The sequence below is a fragment of the Passer montanus genome, unplaced genomic scaffold (assembly GCF_014805655.1).
Source record: "Passer montanus isolate IOZ18808 unplaced genomic scaffold, ASM1480565v1 scaffold23, whole genome shotgun sequence".
Lineage (NCBI taxonomy): Eukaryota > Metazoa > Chordata > Aves > Passeriformes > Passeridae > Passer > Passer montanus.
The window spans coordinates 4,493,815-4,508,789 of record NW_024366926.1 but is presented as its reverse complement, the minus strand read 5'-3'; the positions used below and the strand labels follow the sequence as shown (position 1 = coordinate 4,508,789).

General features: G+C 37.3%; 1 protein-coding gene across 8 annotated transcripts in view; it reads right to left on the bottom strand.

Moving 5' to 3' along the window:
- Positions 1-14,975, bottom strand: part of CCSER1 (coiled-coil serine rich protein 1) — a 626,891-nt gene that overhangs the window by 432,169 nt on the left and 179,747 nt on the right. The gene's annotated exons all lie outside the window — the stretch shown is intronic.

Genomic DNA, 14,975 nt, shown 5'->3' with positions numbered 1-14,975 from the left:
AAATCACCAGAGTACCTGTAACACTGCTTATGAAGCCTCAGCAGTGGCTAGCCTTGAGTCAGCTTTCTCCAGCCCAGGTGAGGGAAGCAATCTATAAAAACATACTCATTACCTCTTCTTGTCTATCCTTTATTACTTTTCCTGACATGTTCTGAGGTCATCCTTGGAGCAGCCATCAACAAGCAAAGAGAAACAGCCCCTGTCTTGTGTCAGTGCTGCTGAAGTTATTGCCCGGCTGGAGGAGCCCGTCCGCGCCTGCTCCTCCTGGCCACAGACAGGCTGTGCCTGCTCTCACTGCTCTTTTTTCTGCTTAGCAGAATGCCCATCAACCTAGATGATGGGAAACACAGCCCAGACAAGGATTTCAAACAGGTAACGCTGAGCTCTAATCATTTCAGTCCTGGCAACAAGTGGTCTGCAGACAGCACAACAGATTTGTCTCAGTCCCCATTAAAAACAATTTAATCACCTTTTCAATATGGCTTTGAAAAGGCTCAGGATGGCAGTGGAAAAACACATGAAAATCACAGCAGCTACACATTTGGAGCCTATGCCACCTGCAGTGGTGCTCAGTGGGAATTCCACAGGGGACTGACAGAAGTCAGCACAAAACCATCTGTAACACAACCTATTGGCCTCCTTCTTCATGGAGGAGGATGTCAAGACCAATGAATATCTGGGAAGTTGAGAAGGCCACTGAGATACCCAGCATTATCTCACCCTAGCAGCTCTGTATTCACTTGTTCCTGGCAACAACTTAAAGTTACAAGTTATTAAATGATCTAAACAAATGAATGTGGGTGAAAGTGAAAATCAGTTATGAAGGAATATGTTTTCCCCAAAATGCAGAATCCAGAAAGATTGACTTTATAAATGAAATGTGGTTGCAAGATACAGAACATGTCCTTCCTTTTTATTGAAGACTTGTAAAAAACCAAGACCTGCATATACAAGTACCTAAGGGTCCCAAACAAGCAAAAATGGGTCTAAATCTAGAGACTTTCCCCTCACATATGACTGTACACACAGATGTCAGTTACTCCCCGGTCTCTCAATAAGGATACAGAAGGATTTCCTGCAAAAATACAGTCTTGTTTTTCTCATATCCAGCTGCAAAAAATGCTGCGCATCAACCTCATAATACATATTGCATCCAAAAAGGGTTGCAACTTTTAAGTATATCTCCTTAGTGCCCCTAAACATCTTTTTCTCAATATATATAGTCTTCCTTCAGTATTAAAAATAAAAGAACTGTATGGTACTTAGGATCACAAGGCAGGCACCCACCTCACAAGTAAGCACAGAAAATCAGATGAAAAATTTAGCATAATTTACATAACTGCTGGATTGTAGTTCAATGTCAGCACATTCCCACATTTGAAGTTTGAAAGATACACAGAAATAGCACAGTATTGTTTAATACATATTTAAATAATAGCTGACAACACACTTTTCAGACAGTTTATTTCTTTTAAAAGGAATCAAAGAACCTTCTCCATGTTAAATTCATTGCCATATCATGAAAATAAATATGCTCATTCACTTGAGCTACTATTTTTTTATTCCAAGGGACCACATTTCAGATGAGCCCAAGTCTTGCATACAGTTTCCATGCAGGACTGAGCATTCCTGATGATTAAACTTTTAAAGTTTCCTCAACAGATAAACAAACCCTCTGATTTAGATCAAGTATAAAAGACCTAAATTATATTTTTTATATATATATATATGTATACAAATATTGTATATTTTAACATTTGGTCTACTGCAATGTTGATGCTGTAGTAAGTACCTGTCTGACATTCTTTTATTTTAGCAAATATAAGAAAACTGATGAAACTATGATAATAATTAAAGTTTAAAAAAAAAAGGCACAACAAGGAAAGGTTGACCTCTGCCTTAGCAGTAATAATAACTTCAGAATACATAACATGACTCTGCAACTCCATTAGAAAGCATTTCAGCTTTAGTAAAATACAGAGTTGATAATTTTCCCCACTTCTTCCTACTCTAACTTGTTGCTTCATTATTTCCAGGTTATGAGAATAAATAGAAAAGTATGTGAGAAAAAGTGTTAATCTATAGTACAAATGGCTTCACCTAAGTAAATTATGAGACATGATTAGATCTCTTATAGACAGACCCAGAAATAAAATAACTCATCCACATTGCCCTTTCTTTCACTAATCCTCTTTGCTAAGCGCTTTTGGCTACACAGCTCAAAAAACCTCTCACTCCAAAAATTAGTGGCAGAAAAATGGGGGGAAAGCAGGAAGAGGGAATATAAAATCAACAACATATTATACAGAGATATTTTAAAGCTTTTGCTTTAAATATTTCTTTTAATTTAGCCTTTTCCTTGAAAAGCTTTCATAGCTTCTTTGACTCTGGAGAACATCATTTCTCTTGTATACACATAGTGGCTTGCAATGCTGAAAAACCTTTCTTTAACTGTTCCCATAGTAACCAAAATCATTCTTTGTATTTAATTGTTGCCTTTTCAAATATTATCTGTTTTTGTACCTAGAATCAGTGTGCTCTTTTGCCATCTAAATTAAGGATTCCCTGAAGTCTATCAGGCATTCATTATAAATTCAGGTTTGCTTTCATTAATTTGAAATTTAAGGCATTTGCTACATTTAAGTATGTAGTATTGCAATAATAAAATAATTCAGGTAGAAGAATGTAGATATAGCATAAAGCTAGACACATCAAATATTGTTTTGAACAGGTGAATTTTAGTAACTTCACCTCATTTTCGGAGGAAAAACAAGCCTTGCTAGAGCTCATATCAAAATTCCTTACCTGAATGGCTCCCTTTTTTAACTATGACTCAGCTTTGTGATTCATTTCTGTTACATATCTGGACTGAATTCCGAACCCTGTGAATGTATTCCTGGCTTTATGTGATGGCTTCAAAAAACAGAAATAATTTCTGAGAAGAAATCACAGAATAATTATTTGCCTGCTTAAATTTTCTTAAATAATCTGGTTTGTATTAGCACTGTATTTATTCTCTGACTTGAATCTACAGCACAGTAAAGAGAACTGCAAGTAGAGACCTTATTACTTATTACTATTACACACCTTACTTGCACTGTTCCATTGCAAGTCCATCTGATATCAAACACTAGTTTTATGTGTTTTTGTTCCAGCAACACCAGCACAGGCTTTAGAAAGTAATAGGTAATCTTACTTCTGAACACCTGTGCTTCCTCACTGACCCATAAATGTTATTTTGTATCTCCTCCATAAATTATCAAAGAGTTCACTGTTCCTTGGACAAGTAAATGAGGAGGTTTTTATTTATCTATTTTAGAGTGCTGAAGCATACTTTGTCAGAATTAACAACAAATAATCAATACAGCAATATTTATCTAGACTGTATCTCTGAAAATATTTATATAGAACATCTAAATTTTTGCAGTCAAAAGTACCCATCACTTCCATTTACACAGGTCCAAAACATTAGATTAAGTTTTAAAAGGGATGACCAAAAAAGGGCCCAATACACAGCCCTATTAATAGGGGGCTCTTGTAGGACAAAATAACTTGACACCACCTCACCTTTTAGTTCATCTGTTAAAAAGGAAAGCTGTTTCTTCTGCTCTGCCTTTAAACTGTGTGCATGTGACCTTTTAGATTGATGCAATCAAAACATCAAGAAGTGTATTCTAAAATAAAACAATGCTTTTATTTCTTGGTTCTCGTAATGTATGTTCCAGGTTGCTTTGTGGCTCTGACTTGAGGTCTCTGTCACTTTGCACCTGTGGCTGCCAGAAGAGATGAGCCCTGTAAACTTTGTGTGTTCTAAAGCAGCAATCTGGGCACATATTAAAATTGTACATAAATATGTCAATTTTACAAAAGGACATAATAACTGGAAGTGAGGATGGAATGCTCCTGGAAAATTAGTATTGAAAAGTCTGAGTAAAGGGTTGGGACGGAGCGGTAGATGACTACAAAAATTAGAGGAACATTACCATATTCCTGGATGGATACCCTATAGGCTTTCTGCATAAACAAATGAACAAACAGACAGATAAAGAGTTTTATCAAGAGTACAGTTGGTAAGCATAACTAATTAAAACATGGAGAAGTTTACCTCAAAGCTACCTCACTCTTCCCCCTGCCTGTGTTTCCCTTGATTTTTCCCAGTAGCTCACTCCTGGTAACCTCCTGTCTCCTATTTGTATTGCTCATCACAGGAACTCTCCTGGGATTAGGGGGATGCACTGAACATATAAAACAGCTGATCTGGGAGGAAAAAGGGGTGTAACCTATCGTATTTTGATGTATATCTACTTGCTTTTGAAAACACCACCTCACACTTAGGTGAAAGCATTGGCCTCTTCTTCTTTTCCCGCTTCTATTTCTTGAAGATATTTATAAAAGCTGTACACAAGCTGATGCTGTGGGCTGCTGAGAAGAAAGCTCTAAATCTGGATTATTACTAATATTAGGTGGATACATCTGCAATATATGCTGTTATGCATTTAATCATTGTTGCAGCAGCAAATATTTTTTGATGTGCAACAAAAGCTATATACTACTCCCATACGTAACGATTAAGAGAGGTTTAAAACACAAAACCAAAACAATTAGAGTGAAATCCTACCTCATCCACAAATAACTAGTAAATGGACCTGGAAGCACACAAAATACTTTGAGTTTCAGCACAGGAAAAAAAAGCCAAAAGATATTCTTTCCTCACAAACATCCATTTAGATGGTGGCTACTGCAGGTATTGCTGATAAAAGGCAGCTGGGCTAGCTGATGTCCTCAATATAACAGAGCTTAATCCTGCTCCTGGAACCCAGAAGGAAGAACTTGCACTTGTAGTCGCTTTGTAACTGTACAAATAATTTTTGCAGCATTTGGCTCCTTTAAATTCACAAATTCACTCTTATTTGGTACAATATTTTGTCTTCACGGCTTAATGCTACTGCAATGCAATCGCAAGTTTATATCTTAATCCGACCGCACCGAAGCTGCATGTGTCCTAGTGTCATGATGCACAGTCCTTTCCCTTTCATTTCCTCTGCTTCCCACCTCCCCATTTCCCATCTTGCTTTTCATTGTTTTTTTTAAGCAGTAGGTGTTTTATACATCCCATATGGTGGCCAATGCAGCCAGTGTATTGACTGGTAAAAAAACAGGAGGGTGAAGAGGAGATAAAGAAAGAGCAATTGCACCACTTCTTTTTTAGCTATGGTCTCCCACCTCTGCTATCAGTAAATCCATGCAAGTAAAAATAATGTATTCAATGCTCACTGCAAACATAGATTTTGATAGGTTATTAAAATTACTGCTCCCAAGGCTATTCACAGATACACTGAAAAATGTACATAGTAGAGAAAAAGGAATATCGCCTCTATTTCTTTGTTACCTCCAGGAAAAAATAAAGACCAAAACAAACTGGAGCTAGAGGTGGGGATAAGGAGATTGTTTTTAAAATTGTTTGTGTCCTTCCCTAGTATCTCTTTTCCACTCAGAAACAGAGACCAAATCTTGTTCTTAAAAATACTAATATTTAGATTATGCACATAGCATGCAGGTAGGTGTGGATATTTTTTCACATAATTTCTTCCCTCTAGGATGCAGGTAATCTCTCAACCTTAAGAATCATGAAGCAGTCTATATATTTTGAAGCAGTATCCTGATTGAACTTACATTTGCTGCAGTGGTATTCCTATTTGAGTCATGATAATACGACTCAAGAGTAGTGTATTTTCTAACAAAGCTAACCCTCACATAGCCACTGCACAGGATGATGGTTTTCAGGAATGTTCTGCAAAATACCTGGTTTAGAAAACCCCTCGATAAGCCAGCAATAACACCACAACAATACCAGTATTTTTCACCAATTAGATTCAAAAGACTACCTGATAATGCTTTCACTGGAATTCTAAAACAAGCTGTGAAACAGCACAGCACAATAGTCCAGTAGTTACACCATGCAATTATAAATGCAAATCTACCTAGTTTTTCTGTGACATCCCTCCTTTCCCCACCTTCCAATGACAGTAAGAAATAGGAAATGCTGTTCTTTGTTATGCTTCAGAGAAATTATTACATTACTGTGAAAGTGAAACAAATACATTTCTGCTATGCACTTGAACTGTTTTTTCGAGTTTTAATCTACATTTGTCTAACCAAATAAAGTACTTTGCAATCCGAGCATTACACATACACGCATATTTCCTTCATATTTTTCATTTAATGATGCTTTAATTGTTCACAAGTAATAACATAGTTGATTAATTTTTATATTTGATGCCGCAATTATGTTTTGAAATCTAATTTGTAAGAATTGATGCTGTACCTTAATACAAACACCACAGGCTTCTAAATTAAAAAAACAAATGATCCCCTGGTTCCTCCTCCCCCACCACCCCACCCTCATCTCTTCAGCATTTAGGTAATGCCACTCCAGATCCATGTTTCTCCTGCACAAAGGTACAGACCCAAATCTGCCTTAATTTCCTTGCAAGAGGATAAAATACAACCACTGGTCTCAAACAGAACTTTGGTTACACTTTAGCAACAGCCTGTGCTTTTACGGACTAGAAAGTATAATTCTGTTCCTGGAGTGATTCCTAAGACTGAGCACTTCCACTTAAGTTAGTGAGAGCTTGAGTTAAAGAAGTTTAACAACTATATTTGCCCCAATTTTACAGCAAAGTAATTTCTGTATACTTTCAAGATTTTGGATGTACAAGAAAAAGGAATAAAATGGGCACAGCTAGCACTTCTCTCACTCTCCCCATTTGAGTGAAGTGGGTTTGCTCCCAAATCTTTGGTATTGTACCTGGAAAGCATCTTCCTTTGGTGAAGCTTCACAGCAAATGCTCCTTAGTCAACACCAGGCATCAAAGTGAACAACAGGAGCTAACACTGCCTTCCCAACTGATGTAGGATGTTACAAGAACTGGTTAATTACACAAAATTAAAAAATTGTATATGATCTAACTTGACACTCAGACTGTCTAAAAAAATGGCTTTTCTGAAATGAAGCATAAATCCAGTAAGGTCGTTATTTTGGAGACTCCATGCTGCCCCAAAATCAAATGCCTTTATCCCTTTGAATAGGTACCTGGTAAATAAAAGCTGTAGATCTCATTTAATGCCTGAAACTGAGGGCATAGCAATGCTTGTTCTGAATGGCTCTGTTGGGCATGAATTTAGGCAGGATGAAAATCAAGTCTGTTTTTCCTTTTAAATCCAAAGTCAATGAGTGAGTCATTTTCTGCATGCCCCACTGCAGTCCTGAGTGGCTCTGCAGTCCTCCCAGCAGATGATGGGTGTGCTCTTCAGGGCTTAGGCAGCTGCCATGTAAGATAATAGAAAACTCTGTAATTTTATTAGAATAACAAACGCTGCAAGTGAATAACACTACAACTTACAACAGCAGCTCTTCAGGTGGAGGTGTCCAGATACAATAATTAATTTTCAATAGCCTAAGCCTGTCTCAAACATCTCTGCCTGCATTACCTATAGTAACCATCCTCTTCAAGGTTGATTGACCCAGGTAAGATTTTATTTACTTCAACTACACCTCCTTTTAGGATTGTTCCAGACATTAACAGGTTTTGACATATATAAAAAAAAATTCTATTTCATCACACAGCAAAAATCTCAGCCCAAAATTAAAATACAAAACTGTGTCTCATGGTTCATTGTTCTAATTAAAATGTACTTGCCAAAAATATTTAGCAATGATTACTCAAGGCCATCAATTTAGAAGAGTTCTTGGTTGCCAAGTGTGAGAGTGCCACTTTGGAATTAAGTTGGTATTTGTAATCTGACTTGTAATTCTCAGTTATGTAAATAAAGCAGGCACTTCCAGATATTACAGTACATATAGGATAAAACTTGCACTCTGGAACCCAGTCTCTCTTAAGCACCTGCCCATACAGGTATGCAAGAAAGGCATATTTTTAAATAAGCTCTAAAACCAAATAATGCAAAATTACTCATCTTAATCTATTTCTTTTGGGGAAATTTGTGGACATGAAGGACAAGCAAGTAAGGTAATTAAAGCTTCCTCTATTTCAGAAACACCCAGTGGAGAATGTGATGGTTCACAGAGAAGAGAGAAAAGAAGGATGCAAGGGAATGCACCGATTTTTATTTCATTTGCAAATTAAAAGTATTTCTCAGACCTGATAAATAAATTGTTAATCTTACTCCAAAGGACATTCTTTTTAGAGTGATGGCCAAAACTAGTATGCCATTATGGTATCATAAAGTTATAAAATTTAATGTATCTCAATGAAACAAAATGATCTTGCTGTAGGCAAAGCTGTTTCCTGAATGTCACGGTGATTTGGTGACAATGTTTTTTTTATGGTAACTTCAGATCTAGTTCAGAAACTCTAGCTGCAGATGCAGTTATGTTGTCCAGTGCTTGCTGCTGAAGCAGGGGAAATTTGTATTCCCAATAACTGTAACTGCACTGTCCTTGTGCAATTCAATGTTTCAAATCAGCTTTGGCCACACTCTGTCAATGTACATTACAGTAACTGTATTTTGACTTGAAAAGTTCCACCCAAATTTTCATCATCTGGTGCCCAGAAACATTATCAGCAAAGTTGTATTATCCCTACATATTTTTATTTCCTCTATTTTATTTTATTAATGAAGACTAGCTACACAATGATACAATGCACTCATCTCACTTTGCAGTTACAATTATCTCAACTAGAAAATGCTGTGGTTTTCTTGATCCTCCACATTTTGATTCAAAATGACCTCATTAAGTACTTGGCTTAACATTCCACCCAAGTTGAGTTCAGTCACATCAGTAATGGTTTAAGGGAAATGACTGAAGCATTCACAGTTGATTGTGTATTAGAAACCAAATCTCTTCTCATAGGAAAGGGGAAGCTTTCCTATGCAAACAATGCAAAGGATCCCTTGCTAAGTCCTTGGCAGGGCTACAGATAAAAATCTATCTTGCATCCTTCCTCCACAGGCCAGGTGCCATCATTCCTCTCCCTCCTGCATTATTCACCACCACACAGGAGAGAAAAGACAGGAGGTGAATTACAAAATATTGAAAATACTAAGTATAGTAACTGCAATTAGTTAGTGGCTCTCAAAAACCAGCTTATTCAACATGTGCAATTTATGATCAAATTAAGCTGTACAGAACTGCTTAATCCCTTAGCTGCAAACAATTGCCTAAAATATTTAAATTACCTATGTAGATTGCTTTCCTGTTAATCTCACCTATAAAGTGATGGTTGCAGTGTTTGAGAAGGAGCATGAGAACTGATGATACTCCCATTCTAGGACTATATAGGGTTTCTTCCATATTCACTTTACAGTGCAATTATATTTCCTTTGCACAAGTGTTACTTATAATTGATTTTACTAAATCATTCGCATTTTTGCTGTGCCTGGACACAGAAAAAATAGAAAAAAAAGTCTGGTTTATTGTTCTGTTTTTCCTCAAAGCAAGAAGAAATAAGTTACCAATTTGAGCAGCCTAGACAAGAGGACATGTCAGGTTCCAGCTAGTTAGCAGACAATAAACAAAGTGTAAATACTGTATTTTTACTATTTTCTGAAAAGCTTCCCATTTCAAAGGAGACATGAGTACAGCAAAATAATATCTTTTCCTATTATGTGCAAAAAGCAATACACGATGCACAAGGAGGCCATGTCACAGACAACACAGAAAATAGAAATTTTCAGTTCCCCTTCAAGTCGCTAAATAGAGCTTAAAGACTAGCAAAACAGATAAAAGAATGTACAAGTAGACCACTGACAGCATAAACACACAGTTTATGTTTACCCCATTTCAAAGTATCTGCTTTAAAGAAATGGATATAAATGTTACATCCCCCACCTGTTATCACTAAAATGTAGTGCTGGAGAGTATACTGCAATCCAGCTGATGCCTCAGGTTTTTCAGCTGAGCTGGAACCATGACTTTCAAAGTATTGTCATTCCAGACCAACACTGGGCATCCCTATTCTCTTCTGCATTCTCTCACTCACAGAGTGACACATGCTTCCACAGCCCATTGTCCCAACCACCCAGAAACTGAAACAGTAGAACCATCTTTTATCTGCTTTTCCAGACAAGTGTGAAAAGCATTCCTGTTTCACACCGCTGACAGATGCCTTTTTGAAAGGACTGCCCGAGCAGACAGGAATCGTGCTGTGGACACCACTGCCTGACAGCCTGGCTGCTTTAGATCCCCACTGAGGGGCTACCACTGAGGGGCTGTAAGGACTTCAATGGTGTATCAGACAGGCAAACGTGATTTTAAGGCCACAGAAGGACTTGACCATGAGGTAAGCACAGGATGGAGTGGCAGGGGGCCGGGCTCATCCTACATAATGCATCCAGAAAAGGACCCTTTGGCAAACTGTGGAGAAGCACACCTTCTGGCATCACCTCAACCCCTTGTTTACACCTTCATTCAGGCAGAGGCATGATTCAATAGCAGGATCATAACAGAAGCATGCAAAATTACAGAGGTATTATAAGATCACTGTCAGTTGGAGGGGAAAGAAAATCTTCCCTGGGATTTATCAAAAATGAAAAAAAAAATTCTAGTGAAAAAAAATGAAAAGAACACTCACAACTGATTAAGAATAATACACAATCAGCTTGGTTTGAACTTCTTTTGAAAGGAGTTAGGCAATGCTTCAAGAGTCAAAAAAGATCACCAGTCTTCTGATGCACCAATTATATACCTACAACTTGAAACTCTGAGAACAGAAAAAAAACCCCTAGATTTTGGAATCTGCTTACTGCAGCTAATAAATTCCGTCTCTATATGCAAAAAAATCTTCCTAGATTCCAATCTGTATCAGTACTGGAGCCCTGCACTAAACAGTGCAGTACAGAATGGCATTAGAGCTTAACTCTCCCCCTTAGCAGCCTGTTTCCATCAGCAAGCACCCAGGCAGTCACTGTGATTTCAAGAAGCTTTCTCATGTATTCAATCTCACACTTAAGAACCATGCTCAGGTAAGTACAGTTGCAAGGTACAAGTGAAACAGCTTTGGCACAGACAGAATAGTGAAAAGATTCACTACATAGGCTCATTCAGGCATTTACCAGAAAAAATCCAACTTGATCTTAAGAGTCTGAAGAACTGTCAAATGATGTGTGACATTCAGAATCATAAAATAAAATCACTGACTATGTTTGAGTTGGAAGGAGCTTTTAAAGGCCATCTTATCCAATCCTTCTGCAATAAGCAGAGACACCTTCAGCTAGAACAGGTTGCTCAGAGCCCCATCCAACACCCCTTGAATGTTTCCAGGGATGGGGAATCCACAACTTCTCTGGGCAACGTGCTCCAGTGTTTCACCATCCTCACTGTAAAAGCCTCCTTCCTTAGATTCAGTCTGAATTTACCTTCTTTCAGTTTAAAAACATTGAACTCGTCCTATCATTTTTCTAGGCTCTTAATCTGTAAATCTCTCCTAAAACTCAAGAAAATATTTCTGACATGAAAAAGAGTTGTCAAATTACTGTCAACAAACTGTGTCTGTTTCATGACATAATAACATCTGTAGCTCTAAGAACACTTTAACAAATAATACCTTTAAGTAAAAATCAAAATCAGAAACATGACAGCAGCTGAAGTGCATAAACCACCTTTAAATTCACCAGCTCAGAGGGTTGCATGTTGCCATCACTATTCTGAACTGCAGGGCAGTCATATCCAAAGAAATACATCAAATTAAATAGACAACTATCAGCTTAACTTGAAATATGATCTAAAAATGGTGCACCTGAACTTCACTATACTTTTTTCATGTTCTAGTAGCACATTAATGGTTTTCCATGTTTAACTATGAACATCACACAGCAGAAGAACACTGTCTGCTCCAAGACTCAAGTGTCTTTAGACACTGCCCCTTGTAGGCTGACCTTTCAGCCAAGACTTTGCCCAGTGAAGCCAAGCTCATTTAAAGCACAACATACAGTTCCCTGGGCCATGCATCCTCTCCCATGCTGCCTCGTAAGAACTTGAAATGGAAGTAAGGATTCCTCATGCCATTGCTCTGTGCCAGCAGCTGATTTATTTATACTGGAATTCAGATAGAAAGGACTAAAATTAGGACTCTGCAAGCAGAATTCACTGTTCAAAATGTTCCAATTGTTTTAGCATCTGGGCACCTTTGAGAACAACTGACTGATGTATCACCATGGCAACATAAAGAGGCCTCAGTAACTTGAACTATTAAGACAGCAAGAGGTTTTTAAGGCTTGTATTTCTGCAAAATACAGCAAAGCTAATGCAACGTCCTAGACAAAGTGGAGGGATGAGAAAACAAAATAAGGAAGAGCTCACATTTCCTGTTTGTCACCCTAATCTCACAATGACCATTGATTTTTCTGCCTCAGTGCCTGTTGTGGAGAGGAAAGACAAAAGCCACAAAGGCGTGTACTTCCTCTTGCCAAATCCATTCCTGGTGAATAACTGAGGTAGGGATTTTGCCCAGTGCACAAGCAAAGAGTCAGTAATTACCTGGGTACCACTATGAAATTACTCCCCAATGAAATGGTTTGAGCTTCCAAGAAAAAATGCAGCAGGAGGGGGAAAAATTGGCCCTTTACTCCTGCAATCCTGATAAGAACTTATCATGGACACTTAAAATCTCATTAAGATTTGCTGCTACCACTTCTGGCACCATTTGCTGCTTACAAAAAAAAAAAACATTAGACAAATACATTATTTAAAGCCACTAAACAGTTTCTTTCTAAAACAAAATAACATCATTAATCAAATATTATACAAGTAGCATTAAAAGCTTTTTCTTTTTTTTTCCCTGCCCAGTCTTCACAGTTTATTGTGTCCTGTATGTCTTGTATGTAATTTTACTGTGCCATACAAGAGAATTATTTTTAGCTATTTGTAACTGTTTAACATTTTATGATCATTAATATGCATTTTATCTGGTTTGGATTACAGACTTTCTTATGTAGCTTTAGAAAGCATTAGTTATTCTAAACATACTCTGTCCCTGTAGGGCCTGAAGGCAGAAACTTCTCCCTACAGGACCTTGCTGGCTGGCTACTGCTCAGCTCTCTGTGATACGCACAATTTTTGGACATGTAAGTCCAAACCATATAGGTACACAAAGATAAGCATAAAAATCAAAAGATAACTATAAAAATCAAAGCATCAATGTTGTTTTCCATATTAATTAAGTATCAATAACTATCATCCACACATGCAGACCAGCTCATACATGAAGCCTGCATTACAGTCAATGGAATTCAAGAAATGCCAAGGGCACGTTTTGCATTGGAGACAGATGACACTGGGACACTTGGACACAGAAATTAGGATCTGTTGTGCTTTTCTTAACTGGATATGAAGAAAGCTACCTGCATGTAGAAATCACATGGTGAAATGCAAGATCAGTATGCTGATATTTCATTCATAATGCTGGAAATTTTCCTGAAGCTGCATGCTTTCACCACCCTACAACTACTTTGAAGGTTTCTATAAAATTTACCAGATTCCAGTTTAAAAGTTTTTCCAGCAAGATGGTTCTGTTTAATTTCAAATATACTTGTCATAAATGTTGGCTTAAAGACACTTATACACTGATATAGTTTCATATCGAGAAGTTCAAATACATTTAATCTGTTTAAGCACAACCTTGTTCCTCATTGAAAGAATTCCTGAGCCACAGGTCATATTTTTAAACATTAGTATTTGAAGAGTAGCAGAGGTTAGAGCATTCTGAGACCACTGAGTGCTTAGGAAAAGTTATGTCTGTGTTCTTAGAAGATAACACTAATCAGGCAGTTAAAAAAAAAAAAAAACAACCCCAAACATGCCAAAAATCTGGGAGGTGGCTTCACTCAGCACATGCTAGACAGACATCAGAGTTTCTTACTTTGAATTCATAAGAGATTATTAAATGCTGAATCTCATCACAGTAAATGAAAAAGCCAATCAAACAACAGTGCCAGCTTCCCTTTTAGTGAAGACAAGAAAAAATGTTCTATGCTGTTTTGAGCTAACCAGAAAGATTGTTCTGGATTTCAGCACAGTATTTTAGAGTCCACTGCCTTTCTAATCTCTTGGTATTCAGAGAGCCCCACAACAGAAGCATTACAACAATAAGCCCACAGCATTTCAAGCATAAGGCCCTTGCAGCAATACCCAGACAGTAGGTAACACACTGTGGTTAAATTTTAATACAGGTACTCTAGATGAAAGGGGTTTATCACCAGATTGAAAAGGATACCACAGCCGGATACAGATTTAAGTCATAGATCTGTAGCAAGATCACAACCCATGTAATCTACTCTAATCCACCGGTGGTGTTTTGGATGGTTCAAGGATTTAGGGGATTTGGGGGGATGTTTTAATTTTCTTACAGTAACAGGCATGCAAGCCAGGACTCCACAGACAATTTTAAAGCTTAACTTGTGCATACCAAGAGAAGCAGAAAACTAAACACACATGAACAGGAATTATGTTATCCATTATCATATTTTTAATACCTTCCACATTTAAAAAGGCACAGACCTCAAGTTTGTGTTGTGATAAAGCCTTAGAATTGTGTTTTCTTTCTTTTCACAGAAACAAAATTACTTTTATTCTTCAAGGACTCAGTCATTAAGAAATAACCATCCTGCCTGGTATTGCAAGGCAAATATTACTGCACACTCTGATTTTCATCTAATGCAAGATATAAAAATACTCTGTGATTAAGTAAACAAAATTTCCCTGGAAAAACACTCTACCACACTTTTGAAGATGCCTCTTGTGCCACAGAGGTAAAATGGTCACTGGAAAACACTAAAATATTGCAGATGATCTGAACATTTACAAATTACCTTTATAAAAATCAACTACTTGCAAGAATGAAAAGACTATTTAAACAAAAAAGAATCACCTTATCAAACCTGTTCAAAAGTCAATTTCTCGGCATATAAAGGCCCATTCCCTCTATATAAGTCATTACCCAAAGTCTTGGCAA